The sequence below is a fragment of the Protopterus annectens genome, chromosome 3.part1 (assembly GCF_019279795.1).
Source record: "Protopterus annectens isolate FY-2018-M chromosome 3.part1, PAN1.0, whole genome shotgun sequence".
Taxonomy (NCBI): Eukaryota; Metazoa; Chordata; order Ceratodontiformes; family Protopteridae; genus Protopterus; species Protopterus annectens.
In genome coordinates, this window is record NC_056732.1 from 1077862850 (window position 1) to 1077882927 (window position 20078).

Consider the following 20078-nt stretch of genomic DNA (forward strand, 5'->3'; position numbering starts at 1 on the left):
CAGAGGGGGTGGAGCTAGGAACTAAAATTTCTATTTAAGGAGTAAACTAAAACATTTCAGAGCATTGCCAGAAAGGCTCATCCAGACTCTGCTACACTTTGCTATGAAGGAAAGATTAGTTTGCTATTATTTTTTGTATTACTATATTGCCTTTTTATATTTTGAATACTGTAGTTTGTTTTCTTTACCTTGTGTTTTGCTTGCATTCTGTTTTAACAGCATATTAAAACTTCAAAAGAGACCATAGCTCTCTCTGTTCTGAGTCAGGCAGAAATAAGAACTGATTAATTAAGGACTGATTCATAAGACAGAAGAGGTCACTTAAGGTTAATCACTTGTTAACAAGGGGGGGGGTGGAGCTAGGAACTAAAATTTCTATTTAAGGAGTAAACTAAAACATTTCAGAGCTTTGCCAGAAAGGCTCATCCAGACTCTGCTACACTTTGCTGTGAAGGAAAGGTTAGTTTGCTTTTATTTTTGTATTACTGTATTGCCTTTCTATATTTTGAATACTGTAGTGTGTTTTCTTTACCTTGTGTTTTGCTTGCATTCTGTTTTAACAGCATATTAAAACTTCAAAAGAGACCATAGCTCTCTCTGTTCTGAGTCAGGCAGAAATAAGAACTGATTAATTAAGGACTCATTCATAAGATAGAAGAGGTCACTTAAGGTTAATCACTTGTTAACAGAGGGGGTGGAGCTAGGAACTAAAATTTCTATTTAAGGAGTAAACTAAAACATTTCAGAGCTTTAGCAGAAAGGCTGATCCAGACTCTGCTATACTTTGCTGTGAAGGAAAGGTTAGTTTGCTTTTATTTTTTGTATTACTGTATTGCCTTTCTATATTTTGAATACTGTAGTTTGTTTTCTTTTCCTTGTGTTTTGCTTGCATTCTGTTTTAACAGCATATTAAAACTTCAAAAGAGACCACAGCTCTCTCTGTTCTGAGTCAGACAGAAATAAGAACTGATTAATTAAGGACTCATTCATAAGACAGAAGAGGTCACTTAAGGTTAATCACTTGTTAACAGAGGGGGTGGAGCTAGGAACTAAAATTTCTATTTAAGGAGTAAACTAAAACATTTCACAGCTTTACCAGAAAGGCTCATCCAGACTCTGCTACACTTTGCTATGAAGGAAAGGTTAGTTTGCTTTTATTTTTTGTATTACTGTATTGCCTTTCTATATTTTGAATACTGTAGTTTTTTTTCTTTACCTTGTGTTTTGCTTGCATTCTGTTTTAACAGCATATTAAAACTTCAAAAGAGACCACAGCTCTCTGTTCTGAGTCAGGCAGAAATAAGAACTGATTAATTAAGGACTCATTCATAAGACAGAAGAGGTCACTTAAGGTTAATCACTTGTTAACAGGGGGGGGTGGAGCTAGGAACTTAAATTTCTATTTAAGGAGTAAACTAAAACATTTCAGAGCTTTACCAGAAAGGCTCATCCAGACTCTGCTACACTTTGCTGTGAAGGAAAGGTTAGTTTGCTTTTATTTTTGTATTACTGTATTGCCTTTCTATATTTTGAATACTGTAGTGTGTTTTCTTTACCTTGTGTTTTGCTTGCATTCTGTTTTAACAGCATATTAAAACTTCAAAAGAGACCATAGCTCTCTCTGTTCTGAGTCAGTCAGAAATAAGAACTGATTAATTAAGGACTCATTCATAAGATAGAAGAGGTCACTTAAGGTTAATCACTTGTTAACAGAGGGGGTGGAGCTAGGAACTAAAATTTCTATTTAAGGAGTAAACTAAAACATTTCAGAGCTTTACCAGAAAGGCTCATCCAGACTCTGCTACACTTTGCTATGAAGGAAAGGTTAGTTTGCTTTTATTTTTGTATTACTGTATTGCTTTTCTATATTTTGAATACTGTAGTTTGTTTTCTTTACCTTGTGTTTTGCTTGCATTCTGTTTTAACAGCATATTAAAACTTCAAAAGAGACCACAGCTCTCTCTGTTCTGAGTCAGGCAGAATTTTTTCCTGCCCTCCCACCCATTTAAGTTGTCTTGTTAAATACCACTGTCTTTCTAGTTGCCAGCCTCTTATGTTAATCTGACCATATATCTCATTTCTCTCTACTTTCACTGGCTTATGTGAGTAATGACAAAATCATCATTTTTGAAATCCCACCTTCAATTATTTAAATTTATTGGCCATCCTACAGTATTTCATAGTACCAAAATACAAAAGTGACCACCCCTTTCAATCCGTCTTGCTGTTTTAAAAATAGTAACTCTCCACTAAACCTTAACTTTTTAAACAGGTAGAACTCAAGTTACCTACTTTCACATCTAACTTCCCTAGTGCACACTGCAGAGTGCATTCTTTTCAATCTTACCTTTAAGCATCCCTGTGACTAGCACTTTCTCTAATACCTGCTGGAAAGCACTAGGAAGCCTTAAACTCATACAAACACTGAACTCTCCTTGTTAACAAGGAGAAATTAATAGTAGGCACTAAACAGCCTATAATTGCAAAGTACCTTGCTAAGGAAACAGCTCCTATACTTTACAAAGAAAAAAAAAAAGCCCCAAACCAGGCATGTCCAAGGGTCAGCTTCTGATGATTTCTCCTGTCCACATGGTGAATCTGGGCATACTGGGGCAATGCAGCAATTGCCTCATGTACACAGACAACGCTCTCCTCCTACCACCCAACACTACAATAGGTGTGGTGGGTGTCCATAGTCATGGTTGGAGGCCTGTAGCTAGCTATTATTTGAGTATGTGTTTTGTCAACTGTTAACTGCACTTGGGATGTGTCCCATGCATCATGCTGTTTGGCCAGCCTGGAGGTGTGTATGTGTATGATAAAGTTCAACACTCCACGTCCTGTGGCTTTGCAGGCCTCCATTTGGGGTCTAAACATATGATGGGATGAGTAACCTGGCAAGGTTAGTGTGGTCTCTTCAACTATAAAGCAGGTGCCAGTGACTGCACAAGTATCAGCATCCTACAGGACAAGGTATGCTTGCATTGACATGGGTTTCATGGTAAGACACCTAGCTCCTGTTAGAGCAAGACATCTGCACAAAGGCACACATCAGTGGTGGGCAAGGGCTGGAAAATAGTGTCACTTTATGAATCCAGCTGAAACACACTGTGTTGCCAGCAAAGACTGTGTCGCATTCACAAGTCTACTCTACAGGATATGACATCTGATAATCAAACGTATGATATTATGTTATGATTCTGTCTGTACTGGGTTGCCATTGATGTGCCAGACAATACACAACTGTACGAGGTATTGACTACAAATATGAGGCAAACATGTGGTCAGTCTGCAACACTCTGGACAGTTGTCAGGTGTGGGCTCAGTATGTCACATACAGTTCAACACACACTTCTGCACCTGTTGTGTAATATGCACATACCCTATATAAGTCCCTTACATTTGTAAGACAAGCATATGTATCAGAGTAGCATTCACAGGTGACATATGAGTAATTACAACATTCCAGGTAGCTGGCCTAGCAGTATCACACTCAGTATTGGACAACAGACACTCCAGTAGTAGTCGTACATGAGTTGACCTTTGCTGGGGTGACTCAGGAGCCAGAGATGTGATCCATGTCAGTGCAGACAGGGCAAGTAGGAATGGCCATAGGCACCGGACAGCAGCATGTGAGTCCAGCAGGTATTGTTGCAGCCTAGTGTTTCATGTCCTATTTGACATTATTCCATCCCTACTTCTGCATTCTATTATAGGTTCATAGGTAGGTACTAGGCTATAGGCCCAAAGGCCTAAGTAAGCCTAGCCAACAAAGTTCCCTGGCTTACACCACCCAAGAAAATTATTTTCCTGTGCCCCTGTCGAGCAGAGCCACAGAAGTGATCCCCGGGGTGTATTTCCTATTTCCCATCCACTTATCAAGATTTTTCTTGAAGAGTGCTAATGAGGAACTTTGTTTGACATAGTTGGGTAGTTTGATCCAGAGTATGGGAAGTCTCTGGGACAGGAATCTATCACAAGCTTACATGATTGACATACCTGTTATAGTGCTGAAGAGTTTCCTCACAACAATGCAAACAGTTAGGTTTGTGAAGTCGCAGTCTGTCTTTGTGTAGATGGGTTCAGACTGTGTTGTATAGGCAGCATCTTGTAGGTAATGCTCATGAGCAGGTGATGGCTTGAGCAGCAATTGGTGTCTCCCACTTGCTACTTACATCCAGGAGCTGTGTTGTCTTTCCATTAGTCAGTGCCATAGCAACATATATATATATATATATATATATATATATATATATATATATATATATATATATATATATATATATATATATATATATATATATATATATATATATATGTCGTCAGTAAATGTTGACATCCATTGGTGTTTCAGACATCATATCCTTCAGGGATGTTATGTTACAACAAACACTGTAACACCAGGACGTGTTTCAGTTTGTAACACCGTTTTGTAAGATACATCCCTCTTTCCAGCCCCCTGTCCCCCAAGTATGTCATGCTTTGTCCAGATGTCTTGGAGTAAGAGATTCAGAGATATGGTATATCGTTATTTAGTGACTGCACTCCAGGTATCATCCCAGTGACTTAGCAAACTCCTGGAAGTGGTATGTGGCAATGGCCATAAATATGGTCCTACACCCTGGACATTCTGTAGAAATCTGTACATTTGAGAGTAATGTATGTCTGGCCATTGTTAACAGGCTGACAAGATTGTGTAGCAATGTTGTGTGTAAATGTTTGTTGGGCTGAGTAGGGAGAGTAGCAGATGTGAGTGTCATAGATCCTTTTCTATCTGACTGTGAATGCTGCTACAGTTGCTGGTGGTCTATCAGATGGATATGTTTGTAGGGGCAGGCTGACAAATGTCCTGTAACACCTCATAATTCTCAGTAGACTGTGAGTTGGGCCAGTATATGTTGGAGTAGTTTGAGAGTGGCAATCAGGATATGTTTGTTCAAACAGTCATTCTACTCTAGAGTTCATTTGGAATACTTGTATGTTGGTGTGACTGTGGTGCAAATGGTTGTGGGTGGACATTTTTGCACCAATATCTGCTTTTCCCTACATTTACATCCCTGTAGTGCATGATATATTTAGAAATACATGGGCAATTCCCCAGAGCTGATTTGGGTTAGTGTTGTGTTGGTCTTACTGTCGTTCAGAAGGTGCTGAGTGAAATAGTTGGCAGCTGTCACTGTCTTTTCTATTCTGTTACATGACTGCAGTCATACCTCTACACTGTCCAGATGTCTAGACACTGTCCAAATGCATGGCTCATATGTTTGGTCTGTTGCCCATAACAGTTGTGGGTTTCTGACAAATCACTAGGATGATGTGACCATTGACATCAGTAAATAATGACATTCATTTGTGTTTCAGATCTGGACTCTATCATGAATTATATATTAACTCAAACCATGCTACTCTAGCAGACTTCTATGTGTATAACACACATATTTCAAAGATGTCACTATTGTTTGCCCTTTATCCCCCCACTTTGTCAGGCTTTTTGTAAATGTCTTGCAGTAAGAGGTTGGTTATCTATCTAATATCTATCTATCTATATATATATATATATATATATATATATATATATATATATGGGTTCAGGTGCCTAGGCAGCGAGACATTTCCCTGTGGTACATTTTGGCTGGGGACACATGGCTGAAGTGACATTCAGCTGCAGAGAAATATGGCTGTTTGTAAATTCTCAGTGAGCAAAGAGAAGCACATACTGCCATGCCCACAGCTTTAATGACCAAATGGATGGAGGTAGAATAAGTAATGATTGTTGTGCTTAGTGTACAGTACATACTTGTGTAACTAAGTCATGTAGATGTTTGCTACAGCATGCAGGAAATCCTGCCTGGTTCTTTAGTCACATTTATGCTCTAGTATGCATTTTAGGTAATGTTCTGTAGACACTGTAAAGAGGGTAGTGGTCCACACACACTGATTATAAAGGTACTGCCCATTGTGCACTGCATTTTTACTGCCACTGACATGCCCTCTGGCCAGCCTGCTGCTTATGCCTGCCATATTGCCTGCTGTCTCATGTTCCCTTGGGGACCGTGGACATTGTTTTCCCCCTGTGCATTTGGTTATTGAAGTTGTAGGTATGGCAACACATTCTTATCTTTGCCCACAGGGAATTTGCAAACAGCCATATTTCTCTGCAGCTGAATGTCATTTCAACCATTTGTCCCCAGTCAAATGTACCACAGGGGAAATGTCTCACTGCCTAGGCGCCTGAACCCATATATATATATATATATATATATATATATATATATATATATATATATATATATATATATATATATATATATAGTTACACTTCAGAATCTCGAACTACTAAAATATCAACCTTCAGTAGCTCGAGACCGAAGTGTCAAAACTGCACTTGCATGAAAATGCAGAATGCGGAAATGTCGAATCTACGGTTGTGGAGGTGCGTATGTGACGTGGGATTCCTGTTGTTCGTAATGTGCGGTCTGGTATGCAATGTTTTAGTAGGGGTTTTACGTAGGGATTTGAGTGCATGTGAGTGTGTTTGGAGTTTTGAGGTGTGGATTAGGGTAGGTAGGTGAGATTGTGAGTGTGTAAGTGTTGAGAGTGGTGGTAGTTGTATGTATGTGATGTGTGTTTATGCAGGGGGAGTGTAGAATGTGTAGTGGTGTTTTTTGTGTGTTTTTAGTGCATCCTCAGAGTTAGTATATATAAGTAGGGGGTGCAGGGGGCTTGCCCCCCCTGCTTATATGTAGGGTCCATGCATGTGTTTGTTTTGTTGGTTTGTAGTGTAGGGGGGAAGGTGTATACGCGATTGTGTGTGGAGTGTGTATATGGGCAGTCGAAATTTTAAATTCCGTGCTTTTGGGGTTTCGGGTTTTGAAGTTTTTGGCTTTATAGTCTCGAGATACTGAATTTCGATATTTCAGTATTTTGGGATTGTAAAGTGAAACTATATATATATATATATATATATATATATATATATATATATACTTGTATTTATATATACATATATATGTATATAAGAGTAGTAGGATATATATTTTTCCCTTATGTTAAATGACTGTAGTGCATGATATGTTTGTAAAAACATTACAAATTCATACAGCTCAGATGATGTAGGGGTATGGTGCTGTGATTGTAGTGCACAGGGTCCTGAGTTCAAGACCTGGAAGTGATGACTTTTTTCATTAATGTTAAATGACCAGAATGCATGATATGTTTGTAAAAACATTACACACTCCCACAGTTCAGATGGTGTAGTGGTACATTGCTGTGATTGTAGTGCACAGGTTCGAGACTTGGAACGGTTGGTTATTTTGTTGCCGAGCAGAACAAGGGCTGATGGAGACAGAGTGATTAAGGCACTTTCAAGCAGTTGTAAGCGGGTTTGCATGGTTTTGTGTGAAGCTAAGCGATGCTAAGAGACAGTTAAACCTTTTTAGCTTCACTTAGCACCTCTTACTCCCACTTATACCCACACTGATTTTAATTAAAGAAAAGAAAAAAGGGTAATAGGAAAGTGGTGAAATGGGGGGCAAGCAGGGGGTAAAAAATTAGGAAAAGCAGATAGGGATGTGCAGTATGGGTGTAGAAAAAGACCATAGCTCTACATTTCTTCTGCAGCAACAGCTTTGAATAATGTGTAGAATTTGGAATTTACAGCCACCTCCCCACAGGGATGGGTGTTGGCAACAGACATTTGGAGAATAATTTGTGGATAGATTGATTAATTTCACTGTACATGGGGGTGAAATGCAAAGCTATGTATGGGGCAATATTTTTTTTGTGGAACAGATGCCCCCTTTTTTTTTAGATGAGAGTGGGATTTTGGGGAAGGGCTGTAGGTATGTTTGGGGAAGTAGGTTGGGTAGGATAGATAGCATTTGCAGACAGACAAAACACACAAGACAGCAGACAGGGGTGGTATATGGCACAGGAGGGGGTAAACACCTTGGACGGGGAGGGTGGTTGTGAATCAGAGGCCCATGAGCCCCGAAAATGGATACAATGGGACTGAGGTCCCCACCCATGGGCAGTCACCACTGCATCTTCATGGCCTCAAGGTGGCTATACTGGGGGCTGGGTAAGAGGGGCAGCTTGCCCTTCGAGGTGTGCTAGGTGGCCCTCCATTTGGCGCAGCTGCCCACCCAACTCAGAGCGGATGACACTGCACACCATGCCCCGGAACTATCGGTGGGTGATGGGCTCCTCTCCATTCCTGTGCCCAGGGTGAGATGGACCCCATCCCTTGAGACGGTTCCACCCGAAGGTGGTGCAGGACCAGCAGAGGAGGATGTTCTGGGTTGCGTCCCAGACATGCTGAGACCTGATTCCATGGCCAGATGGGAGTGGGACAGGTGGATCTGCCGGGATCTGCCTTCCAAAACATGCTATGGTGTTGTGGTTTTCCAAGATATATTAGTTAGTCATGATCAACACATTTAAAAATTACTAATAAACAATAAAATAGACCCCAGAAGGAGCACAATGAAAATATTGGACAGTCAGTCAAGTTTTAAGTAGTTTATTCCGTGTATTCACTCCATGAAAAAAACATAAAATATTCACTCCACTTTACCACCATATAACACTCAATCTACCTAATACGTTTTCATTTTAAAACTTCATCAGATGTGGGCTGGTCTTAGAACAGTTCTTATTTATACAGGTTTGAATTAATAACATCCAATCACCTATTTAATACTAAATGACTTCAATTTAAATATATGACTTTAAAACACCATGGAAACAAAATGTTTTTATGGTCTGAGACCTTTTCCAAACTATGTTCCATTGTAAAATCATGTTACAATAGTCAATGAATATGACATAACAATATGTATTTTTTTGTAAAGTATAAAAAATAATCCCTTTGTTACTTATTTGCAAAATCATAAAAATTAGTTGTAACAGTATGTGTGAGTGTTCCCATTAACCCAAACCAACAGATTTGAAACAGTTACATAGCAAACAGAACACATGCATAAATGGAACAACAGTAAGCGTTTTAACAGCATGCAAGTTACATTGACGGCAACATGCCACCAATAATGGTATTTGAACAAGGTATGTTAATATGGAACCAATGAAATATATGAACAATTATAGAACACATGTCCCAACAATAGGTTCTGAGAACAACTTACTTGTAGTATATGAATAATAATTGATGCAGACGAAGGGTGAGGGAGAGAATAAAAAGTCCATTGACAACTGTATTGGCTTCTATTTTTTACAACAGTCCTGCTCAATACTCTGCAGGTCTTCCCTAACTTTACAGCTACCTATGGCCCATAACTTCTGTGGTACATACATACCTGTTAGACTGTCAACATGTAATGGCATGGGCCAGACTGGGTACATTGTGACTACTTTACTGGAGGGGGCTTGTACATGTCAGGGTTACATACTTGACATAGAACTGGTACCATGCAGTGATGTTGTGTGAGTCTGCTACTAGCATAGTTCACCTGGATTCTTATCTGTGTCCAAGGTGATTGGTAGCAGTGACCAGTAGCCATGACAGCGTGACACTTGAGAGACATGTATCAGGAAGAGGGCATGGTGTATCTACCTATCCTGCTGACATTTGCAGGCATATGGGGTTGGACAGTGGAACAGTTGTACATGGTGTATTAATATACCTTCATAGAGCTACTGCACACATTTCTTTACCTGTAAGACCTGTGGAGGAAATATCTGTTGACACCTTCTGAATGTTTCTACACATATTCAGGTGTATTAGTATACCCTTCCTACAGCTACTACACACATTTCTTTACCTGTGAGTCCTGTGGGGAAATATCTGTTAACACTTTATGTTTCTACAAATATTCAGGGCTTCTATAGTGTATATATGCACACACCTCAGTACCATTCCCTGGATTTGCAGCATGTCTGGGTGTGCTAAAATGAACAATAATGCTGTTTTCCATCACACTGAGCTACTTGACAACTGTTTTTTCTTACTTGACTGATTTCTGGCTAATACTCTCTGGGTTGGACAGTCTGACCTTGTAATCCTGACATTTATGCATAGTTATTGTACTGTGTATTACTCCTTTGAAATAATACGATCTGGAAAGCAAAGGTTAACACAAGACTGCAATGCATACTAGCTGTTTCCCAGAACAGCCTCAGTTATTTTATGCTGTCAATGCCATATTTGCTGTAAAGAACCTGTACACATTCTATTTCTACAACAACATACCATAGTAAACACAACAGTTTGTTGTATATTTTTATTACAGTCAAATGACATTGTTATTAAAGGAAATTCTGTGGATAAATATTAGTGTGACAAATGTATTTTATTCATTAGACACAGTACACAATATACCTACTGGCAGTAAACAATGTACTCCTTCTACTGCATGGCACTATATACTGCAAGATAGATATGTACTCACCAGACTGTCGGCACATCCTTGTCAGTCTGTCAGCGTGGGCCTTGATGTTCATAGCCCTCTCTTCTGCAGCTGTAGGGGTTAGAAACAAACATTATGCATATCTGTCTATCACATACTCAGGCCATTATTTGGTACAGCTCTATCTGGGATACTTATAAACTGCTGGAGCATGGTTGTCCCAAGCATCTTGGATCCTACACTTTAGGTCAGCATAATGATGCCGCACCTACTCACCAGTTAGGGGATTCCAGTGGCACTGGTAAGGTCACGTGCCAGATGGTCCCAGGCCTCTGCTTGGTACTGAGAGCTCTGGTACTGGCCCTGCAGCAGTCTGTCATCATGGAGGACCCACACCCTTACCCTGGACTCCTGGATGCCCCAGCACTGCACCTGAAAGTGCTCTCCCTCTCCAATGCCAGACATATTCCTGCAGAGATCAAACTAAACAGGTTATGGCTGTATTTCCACCTGCATGGTTTAAATAAGGCCATTTCCATCCCTTTGCCGTCATTGGACCATTTCAAAAATACTGAGCGCAGCTTAGCAACACACAAACCTGCTAAGCTGGGTTGAACATTGCTTAAAGAAGTAATTGCTGAGCATTGCTTAACAGTGCACCAATTTGTTTAGCTGAGCTGACTGCTGCTTAGCATTCACATTTAAGCAATGCTTACACTGACTAAGCATAGCTGAGCACTGCTATCCATTGCTCAATTTTCATTTTAAAAGATTGTCAGGATAATTAATTCATTAATCATTACTGACATATTAGTACGTGTATGTGATTTACTTTACATGATATCCCTCTATGTGCTTTCATTACATTACCATGAGATGTGACTATACTGTATGGGACACTTGTGTATACATGGGTGATTTCACATGTTATATGCACTCTCACTTACATTTTAGACCAGCTACACTACCCTTGTTAACAAATATCAATTACTACATAGTTTAAAATTAAAATAATAATTTTAATGCTGCTTTCCCATGTAAAAATGAACTGCCTGTGTTGGTACTCTAACCGTGAACATCTGCATGCAAAACCAGAAATGGCATACCGCATACAGATATGAGGAAAATGATCCTCCTCTTTGTCTGTAAAATTAAAGGAAATAAGTTAAATTAATTTTATTTTTTTAATAATCTGGGCATGTTTGTGCAGCATGCTACAGTGCACAAACATGCTTTATTAAAAAAAAAAAAAGAAAAAAATTAGAAAAAAACAAAATTAATATTATGTGACAGAAATGTATTACAAAACCTTCTGTGGAGTATCTACAATGGTGCATTGGTGCTGTTGCTAAAGTGGTAGTGCTACGAATTGTGTAGTTTCCAGGCTGTGAGTACAGATCCTTATGCAAATGAAGTGGAGTTACTGAATAGCATAAAGGGCTAATCATGTCTATATATCCCCTTCATGTAGGCAGAGAACCATGTAGGTGTTTACAGAGGAGGTAGCTGACATCAGGGAGGGTGTGTCCAATGAGTTCTAAGCTTATTTTAGCTTAGCTGTTCCTGTTTGCACTGTGCACTGCCATGCTGAGCGTGTCCTTTCAGGGAAGGTGTGTGCACTAACTTCTAAGCTTTCTTTAGCTAAGGAACACATGTTTCTGCATGCTTGCATGACTCGCTTCTATGCTGAGCTTGGAAGTCTGGGGGGTGTGCACAGTAAGTGCTAAGCTTTGTTTACCTAAGGGTGCACATTTGTGAGGCACACCACAGTGCTGAGTGTATCTGTAAGCCAATGACAGATTAATTAGTTTTGACCCCTGTTTAACTTAAACTAGGGCCATTAAATGATGCTAATAATATACTAGGCAGGTGGAATGCATCATAGATAGCCAATCACACAGTCTGCACCTACAGCAGAGCACTATAAAGTATGCATACACCCTACAATCTGATTTTTCCCCTATACTATGCACCATTGGGACTGCCACGGTGGTACTGCGTTAGCATTGTTACCTCACAGCAAGAGGTTCTCCCGTTTGATTCTCAGCTTGGCCTAGGAGTGCCTTCTGTGTGGAGTCTGCATGTCCTCCCCGTGGTTGGGTAGCATTCGAAAGACATGCGTGTGTAAATGTGTGTGCCTTTGTTGAAGGTTGGGCATTGAGCTGGCACCTCAGCGTTTTGTAAAAAATAATCTACTGCCAATCATTAGCGGACCGGAGTTCCGCTGTGGCAACCCCTTACCGGGAAAAGCCGAAAGACAAACAACAACAACTATGCACCATTGGAGTAGAGACTTGGGAATTTTAACTGACAGAATGCTAGGGGCTGCTGCAGGTCTGCTACATCTGTATGTGCTAGATGCTGAAGTCAGTGTTGCTGCTGCTGCAGACAATAGGCCTAGACAGAGAAGGAGAAGAGTGTTCAGGCTCAGCATAACCTTTCAGGAGCTACATGAGCTGGAGATTTTAGAGCACTATAGGGTGGACAGCGACATACTACAAGAACTCACTGAGCTCTGCTGCCCTCAACACAGACTCAGAGCCAACAGAGGGGAGTCCATCCCAGTGGAAACAAAGGTATGTGTAACCCTTAGGATACTAGCTATAAGTACTTTCCAAAGACCAACTGGGGACATAATGTGGGTCTCACAGGCATCTGCTTCCAGGGTACTCTACCAGTTTCTGGATGCCATGCTACCACATGCCAGTGACCTCATTTCTTTTCCCCTCACCCCTGAAGTGAAGGCCAGCAATATGCAACATTTCTACCATGTATCACACTAATCTGAAGTACTGGGTGCCATAGATTGCACTCATAGGATCATGGGATCATAGGAAGTTAATAGGCTATTGGCCCTGAGGCCCTTATAAGCCAATCCAAGAGTTTAGCCTGTGTATAGACAAATCAGCACCTGATGCCCCTGTCCAGCAGGGACACAGGTGGAACCCATGGATGTATTTTCTATTTCCCATCAAGTTATCCAGGTTGCGCTTAAAAAGATGTCAAGAGGTACTCTACTTGACGTGGAGAGGGAGTCTATTCTACAGATGGGGGAGTCTCTGGGACACAAATCTGTCCCACCAACAAGTCCTATTGCTGTCACAGACCAGGTTGAGGCTCTGTGTGCAGGTTACTCAAGTGGAACTTGACTTGCAAATATGCAGCAGTCCCATCAAGGTGTGATCCAGGAACACCTTGTATTCCAGACAGAGGTCACCTTTGAGGAGTCTGTATGAAACAGCATAGAGGGATATGGTTTTTAGCTTATCTGTGTATGGTAGATTTTTGAGGCCCCAGATTCTCCTGTGAGGACCCTCTGTGTTCTCTCCAGCTGCTGCATATGCTTTGCAAGGTACATGCAGAATGGGGTGTTGTACTCAATAATGAGCCTTATAAGGGAAGAATACAAAGATGTTATGACCTCCTTGTCCCTGGATGAGATACCCTTACTTATGAGGTGGGTCATATAGAAAGCTTTCTGTACAATGGAAGCAACATGGCAGTTAAAAGTCAGGTTGCTATCAGTCTGGGTGCCCAAATCCCTCATGACTGACTGCATGCTTAGGACGTTATCAATGTGATAATTTGTGGGGACATCACTCTCCCTAACGGGAATGATGATGCATTTTTTTGTATTCAGCTTGAGGCCATGTTTCTAGCAGCAGTCATTTGTTTGGGTGAGGCCCTCTTGGAGGATGTCCACATCACTAGGCGAATTTATGACAGCACCCAGCTTGTAGTCATCTGCAAACTTGGTCAGCCATAGCCCACTGTTTTTGGCTGGAACCTCAAGAAAGTATATCCCAAATAACAGAGACCCCAAGACCAAACCCTGGGGTAAGCCACTCGATTCAGTTCCACTGCTTGAGGTGGCTTTCCCTATTTTGACTAGGTGGGTTCTATCAGTGAACCAGTTAGCTACCCATCTGGTAACATACAGATTGATGCCTAGTTGAGAGAGTTTATCTATTGTGCTCAAGTGGGGAATAGTGTTGAAGGCTTTGGCAAGGTCAAAGTAGGTGGTGTGCATTGTCTTCCCCTTGTCCATGGCTTTGGTGACTGTCCCAAAAATGTAGACCGCATTTAACAGACACAACTTCCCCTTGATGAAATCAAACTGTGTGGGATCGAGTGTTTGGAGGTTGCGAATGTCCTTGTTAATGAGGTCCATGATAATCCGTTCCATGGCCTTGCAGATCAGGCTAGATGGGTCTATAATTTCTGGATTGATGGATGCTCCATCTTTGTGTAAAGGGATGACAGTGGCTGTCCTCCACTCGGCTGGGACAAAGTTGTACTCAGAATTTGGTTGAATAGGGCACCTAATGGTGTTGCAATTTCCTGGCTAAGTTCATGTAGGATGCAGCCTGAGATGTTATCAGGTCCCATGGAGGCTATATTTTTTGCCTTTGAGAGAGAGCAGTGATGACCTGATCCCTAGATATAAGGGGAAGGGGCAGGTACTGGGAATGTCCTGATTTACTAATGGGGGGGGACAGAGGGATGAAATTTTCACTGAATCTGTCAGCCAGCAAGTTTGCTATATCTATGGTATTTGTATATGTGGTGTCCTTGACCACCAGTTCTGAACAGATTTGGGTGCTACCTTTGAGATTACGGACATATGTGAAGAAGGCCTTATGATTGTCTCTAGTAGATGTGACCAATTTGGACTCAAAGTTTGCTTTGGAGGATTTCACTAGTGCTCATATTTGCTTGCTTAGGCTAAGGATAGATTGCTTCCAATTGGGCACCTACTCCTTCTTGGTCTTGGACAGTATTTTTTTTCTTTTGTTATAGAGTTTATTTATTACAAATGACCACCAGACAGGTCTACTTTTTCTTGCGGAGGATGATTTAGCCCTGCCAGTTATTCCTGATTCCATGCATCTATATAAATGTTCATATAGTAATTTGGTATAGTTTTGAATACTGGTGCCAGTTCCTAGAGAGGGGTAGGGGGCTGTGAAGCTGTTTACACCATCCCTCAGGAGGCTGTAATCAGCTTTGGAGAAGGTTTTTTGTTTGAATCTATCTAGAGGGGGGTCGGGGGAGAGGGTGACTTTGAACTTGACTGCTTTAAGTTCAGAACTTACAAGGGAGGATGATACTGCAGGGATCCTGCAGTGGTTACTCATGTTGGTTAACAGCAAGTCCAATATATTATCACCTCTTGTGGGGTTATTGACTAGCTGTTCCAAAGCATTTGCATTGACAAAATTGAGGAATCTCTGGGCATTTGTGTTCTGGCATGAGTAGTTCTTCCAGTCTATGTTTGGGTTGTTAAAGTCACCCAGGATCAGGCTAAAGGGTTGAATCTTGATAGATTTGAAGAGGTCTAGATAGGCAGTTCTGGCATCTTGAGTCAGATTTGGGGACCGGTAGCTAGCTATGATTTGTATAGGGGACTTGTCAATGGTTAACTGCACCTGGAGTGTCTCCTGTTGGTCATACTGTTTGACCAGCCTGGAGGTGTGTATGTCTTTAATATATATTGAAACTCCACCTCCTTTAGCTTTACTGCCCACAGTTTAGGGTCTGAATGCATGATAGGATGAGTAACCAGATATGTCTGGGATGCTCTCTGTAGCTTTGAACCAGGTTTTTGTGACTGTGCAGATGTCAGCATTTTCCAGGGTTAAGAATGTGTGCAGTTTCATGTTTAGACTTCTAGCGTTTAGCAGCATGACCTTTAATTTGGGTTTTGTTGAAATTTTTATGTTGGTAGTTTTAACCTCATCACTTTTTCTAAAAAAAGCAATATTGGGGGGGGGGCAAGTACTTTTGCCAGAAGCCTGAAGCCCAAATGAGACTGATGCAGGCCATCTTTGGCAAAGCATCCTGGCCTGTTGATCATATCTTCCCAGGTTGTCAGGTACTAGATCCCCCTGGAACGATACCAGAAACTAAGCCAATTGTTAAAGTCAATCACTTTCTGTTTGTATTGAGGCATCATTCTGGGTGATGGTAGAATGATGCTTAAAGCTAGGGACATACCTGCCTGGGACACGTATTCAGCAAGTTCAATCATGTCTCTCTTCATATTGTCCAGAGAGGTACGTCTGAAGTCATTTTCACCAACATGGACTACAACAGAGTCATAACAGTACCTGTTGTTGACAGACTTGAGTGCTTGTGTGATATGGCAGATTCTGGCCCCTGACAGACAACTAACCATGACTTTCTCCTTATCCAGCCTGGTGAGAGGCACATCTGTGTGTCACACAATGGAGTCTCCTATGACTAATATGTTGGGTTTATGGTTAAACTTTAGTGGTTCTGAGACACAGGTGTGTGAACTATGTGTAGTATGTGGTGTGGAGGGCTGTGAAGATTGTGTGTGTTTTGCCTCAGAGATCTCCTTTGTTTGGGTATATTTTTGTTGAGGACCTCCACATATGTGGGTGTGTAACCTCATATACACATCAAGTCACCATGTGGTAAGGAGGTTAGAATCTATGAAAACCACAAGGGGTACCACTCCATCAACTGTGAGGCAGTGTACAATGCCAGGGGATTATCATGAAAGTGTGTGCTGGCAACCCTGACAGTTATCAAGGCTCCCATATCTGGGATGCATCACAGCTGTACCAGATGTTTTCTAGGGGGACATTACACACGGCCATTTACTGGATGATGCTGGCTAAGCACTGGAACCATGGCTGATGACACCCATCATAAATGCACACACACCCATGGAAGAATGCCATAATGAGGCACATGCACAAACTAGGAACATCGTGTTTGGGCTTCTGAAGTCACATTCTCAGTGCCTCAATGCATTTGGTTGAGCCCTGCAGTACTCCCCAGCCATATGTGCACATATGTTCACAGTATGTGCCATGCTACACAATTTGATCCTGCAGAAACAGCTGCAGCAGGATCAGCAAAGGGAGGAGATAAACAGCCCCCCACCAGTACCTAGGTCACCACAGCCACAGTCACAGGAGGACTTGAAGGAGGAACCCCCAATGATGTCCCTGTAGACAGATGTAGACATGCCCAGTATGCCCCTGGCTTTGGCTAAGGAATGATGCATAGCACATTCACTGACAACCTAGGGTCCTAGGCACTGACACTTTATTCCTGACTCACACACATATAGTAAAATTGTTGATGCCATCAACCTACACAGCCTGTATCTATCCATGCATTGGCTGTGTACTGCTTGCATCACACAGAGTCAGCCCTGAACTACAGTTCTGTCAACTGCTGCATTTGCAAGGTAAGTCTCTAACCTACACACTAGTTGTAATGATTACTATAATATGATATCATTTCTATGGGTCTGCTGCATTTATGCAAGGAAATATAGTGGGCTATGTGGACAGAATTAACAGCCACATGGGACTACAGATACCCAGTCCAATAGTATGTGTTTCCTAATAATCACTAGGCCTCATAGTTGGAATATCCACTACATTAGTCAAGGGAGATGTTCAACAGTGGGTTTACATGAAATTTGGACTACTGCCTATCCCAGCAGATCATATGCTGTTGTTCCTCCATCCCCAACACAGCAGCTCTCTGTCTGGTAACCTGTGTGGCTCAGTGAGCTAGGGAAGTTAGCAATGGGTGATGGTGTTGCTGGTTCTAATCTGGAAGTAGTCACATCTTTTGCATGCGAGGTATTATTATGTTGGTGTTTTCACAGACTGTCAGTCTGTGTGTGGCATAACATTATGAACCTCAGTTGCATATAAAGTATAACAGACAGCTGGGAAATGCTGTGGACATTTTGAGTGAAGTGCAGTACTACAGAAAAAGGGACAGATGTCATTGTCTGTAACACACACAATCCCAGACTGGGGTACAGGTAGATGTGGCCTGGAGTCACTTTATAAGTACTGACAGTCCCACTGGGCATGCCCATAGTTAAAATGAATGCAATTCTGTTGCTCCTTCAGCAAAGTGACCTGTTATATATAGATATGTCTATACATACAGACATATACGTATACATATCCATCTGTCACTATCTCTTGCTCACATGCATAGTATATCTATCTCTATATAGTGTCAGGTAGATATATATAGCTATATATATTAAAATGATACATAGTCTCTCCCCATATATCTACATAACACATATACATATTATATACACATACAACTACATTTATATTTACATCCCTGTTATATACATAAATATGTGTGTGGATATCTGTATTGTCCTACCATACCCGTAATAATGGTGAGTAAATCTGCACTATCACACATCCATACTGTTGCTCAAAGGAGCCAAAGTAAGGGTGCAACAGTACATAATCCACTTACCTACAGACACCTGTGCCTGCTGGATGTTACCACATAGACAGACACAGGTGAGCAGGTGGTATAATGTGTAATGTTGCCAATGCAATCATGAACAGGGCACATTGTTCCTGCCCACAGGTTTGCCTATCTAAGTACATACAGCAACATATGGCCATACTGGTAACTGTACACACATAGCTAGGATAATAACAGTTAGCTCACTGCTAGGATACTAGATGCAGATAACAGTAAAAAGTAATATCACTGTGCAGGCCACAGATGCTTTTCAACACAAGCATAGTTTGTGTAATGTTCAAGTACTGTGTCTGCAATCAAATATACAACAGACTTAACCTGTGGCATGTGCGATAAGTACTGTGAGCTATAGTGTGTAAGACTAGATAGGTAGGGGTTGTAATCTCACTCCGGGCTACTTGGTGTGTGCATGTATGTGTATACACCTGTAAAGCAACTGTCATGCCCTCATGGGCTATCCACCTGCAATGGTTATGCACTTTTTGGCACTGTAACTTGCTGCATGGTTACTAAACTGCCCTCTTCTACAAGGCCTGATGATGTCATCCACCTTAAGACTACCAGCTGACAGTGTAGAACCAGACTTAAGCCATGGCGTGCGTGATAAATACTGTGAGCTATAGCGTGTAAGACTAGATAGGTAGGGGTTCTAATCTCATTCCAGGCTACTTGGTGTGTGTGTGTGTGTGTGTGTGTGTGTGTGTGTGTGTGTGTGTGTGTGTGTGTGTGTGTGTGTGTGTATATACGCCTGCAAAACAACTGCTATCCCTCATGGGCTATCCACCTGCAATGGTTATGCAAGTTTTGGCCCTGTAACCTGCTGCTGGCTTCCAAACTGCGCTCTACAAGGCCTGATTATGTTTATTTATTTATTTTACATTTGTTGACCGGGCTAGTCTAACTGGATATATGTCCATTTTCAGTAGGGGCCCAGGGAGATAAGCTCCAAGACATGAATAAAATGCAAATACAAATACAAATAAATTACAAACTACAAAATCAAAAAAAATTTGTAAGAAAAAAAATAGCAAAAATAATAAAACAAATACAATAAAAATAACCAAGCAATGGTAATATGTGCAGTAAGGCATAGAGGTTAGCACTGGGTTTGTAAAAAGGACAAGAGTCTTAAACAGTGCAAAAAGAAGGTACAGGGACTAATTACAGGTAAAGACAATAGTGGAGAAAGGAAGTTAGTTGTGAAGTGATTTTACAAGCATTTATTACTAAAAAGGTATATAAGGAGAAGTGAAATGATGCCTAATAGGGAGACATGAGAGATGTATAGCAAGAAGGAAGATGTAACAGTGGATAGTAAGCACAGGATAGGCAAGGTCAAGTATAAAGAGATAGATGGCTAGTCTGGTTTGGTACAGGGGCATAGCTAGTATGATTTCAGGTAAAGTTTAAGTCTATTTTTGA